Here is a 3,217-nt window from a genome sequence, read left to right as displayed (position 1 = left end):
TACCAAGAAATGGCTTAGCCCCACCTTAGCCCCACCATGAAAAATGATGTTAAAGTAAGCTAAATAAAGTCCGCCAACTCGCGGAGTAAATTGCGCAGACAGCAGTTAGTGAGATTGATTTCAATAGCCACTTGACTGGAAATACCGAAGACTAGAAACGGTTTTGAAAACTTTTGTCACGTAGTGATCGTCTTCTCAATAGAACATCTTTGATAATGTCTTCTGGCCAATCAGAATCAAGATAACGGCGTGGTGTTGTTGCAGGAAGTCCTGACGGAGAATACTTTTGCTGTAGTACATCTCTATATACATCGATACAACATTACGTGTTGATAGAAATCAACACGTAATGAAATAAGACCCCACGGTTTGATGATTGATAGGTGTGTGGGCTGTCTTTCATTTTGACACACAGAACAATGTTATAATAATCATACATACTGTATGTTAAATGGATATATCCGCCTTCTTTCATTTATCTTTCCATTCCCACAACAATATACATAAAGAAATTGCATATTTTGGACATAGTTCGAATGGTGATTAATCATGACTAATTAATTTTTAAGCTATGATTAATCTGATTAAAAATGTTAATCGTTTGACAGCCCTAATAACAATATATATCTGGAATTTGGAAATGACGACACAAAAGCAATATCACAATTTTGGAAAATGGAAATACATTTCAAAGGAAAAATTATATGCTGGCATAAAAAAAAAACCCACTGATATTGATGCAATCTAGAACCCATTCATTGATACATTTAATTCATAATCCTCAATCCGATTTCAGTCACCACCCCATTCTACTTCTTTAAGGTCAGAAGTAGAAAGGGGTAGTGTCATTTGAAACGTATTGAAATCAAACTACACTGTGCAAAATCTGTGAAAATAACACTGGATTTCTTCCTTGCATCGTGTTTGACGTCCTACAGGTTGTTCTTCTCAAGAGTGTGAGACGAACCGATAACGAGGAAATAGATATACGAGTCCAGAAGACGAAGATTTTGCCACCCAACTCGGATCTATGCATCCCGTTCTACAATGTGGTGCTCAGGAGGTATTTTAATAATAATCCTACACTGTTTTTGTCAGAGAATGAGAACTTTAGATTTGGATTATTATGTAAAATGATCAAGGCAAAACACATGTGTGTTCATAGGCTGATCGATGGTGTTCTGCTTTGCTATAACTCCATACAATTAACACTGTTGACATAAAAGGTAATTGCAATTTATTTAACCAGGAACAGTCGTTATCTTTTATAAGTTATGCGGAAAAAAATGATTTGTTCTACAATTAGTATTTGTATATTGTGTTAACAGACAAAACCCAAACATAGGATATATTAAATGCAAAGTTGAAATGGCTTAATCTGAATAAAAATTATGAATTTATGCTGGGGGGAAATACGTTTTGTGACAGTTGTTCCAATCTATAATTGGTAACCTAGCAACCAACTAAGCTTCAGCTAGCGGCAGTCACAAACTCAGGCATCTTCGAATCTACTTACAAATAAATATGGAAGTGTAAGTTCAACCGTATTTGGTTGGAAAACATCGAATTTAGTGCTTGGTTGAAACCAATGGAGGGGATCGTGTTTGAAGCCCACTGCACCTTTTGCAACAAAAAAACGGTTAAACTCTGAATATTGGGGGTAAAGGCTTTACAATCTCACGGTCAGTCAGAGAAACACAAGACCCAAATAAAAAAATCAATTACAAACGCCTTCCATCTCTTCTGTTTTCGCCAACGCTTCGGGAGCATCAATGGTGTCCAATGTAGCGTTAGCTAGTGCAGCAGATCCCGCAACAACATGTGCTGTTACGTTCAGTCATCGTTCTTATGTTGAACGTGAATACATTTACTTTGTAAGCAATTATGGGACGTATTTCTTCTTTCATAGCAATTTTCCTTCATACTTTCTTGCTGTGAAATAGGTGTTAAATTCTATTCAAAGTGGTCTTAAAAAGTCTTACATTGCAGTTGGTGAAACCTGCAGGAACCCTGTATTCATATGTGCAATGCCTTGTCTTTTATGCTTCTGCAACGCAACATTTCCCAAATTGGGCTCAATAAATTACATCTTATCTTAAAAGCCCTTTAATGGAATAACCTAAGCCAAACTTTGTCCGTTTTATGAATAATGCTACTATCTATTAGGATGGTCAAACGAAACAAAGTCACTCTGCTTCAGGAAATGCACAATTTTTCTGTCGTCTTCATAAAAGCCCTTTAATATGGAATAACCTAAGCCAAACTTTGTCCCCTTATGAATAACGCTACCATTACGTTTCTATTAGGATGGTCCACTGACAGGAAATGACTCAGCGCCTTCTCTTTGTATTTCAAGGGTAATGAAAATCGTCGGGCTGAAGCTTGTCGGTCGAAATCATTACGATCCAGAGAGCGCCGTCGTCCTTGGAAAACACCGGTAAGTACGGAGACGTATTTGAACATTAGAGCGTATACTCCATTTCAAATCAGGTCCATTCATTATTGTGTGTGTGTGTGTGTGTGTGTGTGTGTGTGTGTGTGTGTGTGTGTGTGTGTGTGTGTGTGTGTGTGTGTGTGTGTGTGTGTGTGTGTGTGTGTGTGTGTGTGCCTGTGTGTCCCTGTGTGTGTGTGTGTCTCCCTGTGTGTGTGTGTGTGTGTTTGTGTGTGTGTGTGTCCGTGTGTGTGTGTGTGTGTGTGTGTGTGTCTCCGTGTGTGTGTGTGTTTGTGTAGGCTGCAAGTGTGGCCAGGTTATTCAACCGCTATCAAGCGCACAGATGGAGGCATGTACCTGAACGTGGACGTGTCGCACAAAGTCCTGAGGAATGACTCGGTGCTGAATATCATGTGAGTTTATACAGCTTAAAATCAACAGAATCAGACATATTTTTATCTGGAAATGCACGGCTTTACAGCCCCAAACGTACAGTGCGGATTAAACGCAAAAGACTAGCCTTGCATATTAAATAAAAGGCAAGTAAAAGTACAAACAAATAAGTACACCAGGTTCAGGTTCAGCTTGTTGTTACCCGGTTCGGAAATAAACACAATGCGTAAGTGTGAATTATAGTATTTATGATAATAAAGCAAACGAGTAAAGAAATAGCTACCGATATGATGTCAGGGACATCAGCAGGGTAGAGAAAAATGTAGAAAAAAAATGTGGTGTGGCTTAGTGCATTGGTGTTCGGATCAGGGGGAGCACAGGTTCAAACCCCAC

The 3,217-nt window shown here is 38.7% G+C and overlaps 1 long non-coding RNA gene across 1 annotated transcript; it reads left to right on the top strand.

Annotated features, from left to right (window-relative positions):
• The first annotated feature begins 942 nt into the window (after nt 1-942).
• On the top strand, nt 943-2,839 carry LOC104964324 (uncharacterized). The gene is made up of 3 exons (XR_800401.1): nt 943-1,063; nt 2,357-2,437; nt 2,731-2,839. It is a non-coding gene; the product is annotated as an uncharacterized lncRNA (long non-coding RNA).
• The last annotated feature ends 378 nt before the right edge of the window (nt 2,840-3,217 follow it).

Source organism: Notothenia coriiceps, unplaced genomic scaffold (genome assembly GCF_000735185.1).
Source record: "Notothenia coriiceps isolate Sejong01 unplaced genomic scaffold, NC01 NC01_scaffold00037110, whole genome shotgun sequence".
Classification (NCBI taxonomy): Eukaryota; Metazoa; Chordata; class Actinopteri; order Perciformes; family Nototheniidae; genus Notothenia; species Notothenia coriiceps.
Note: the sequence above shows the minus strand (reverse complement) of the source record. Positions and strands in the feature narration are given on the sequence as shown.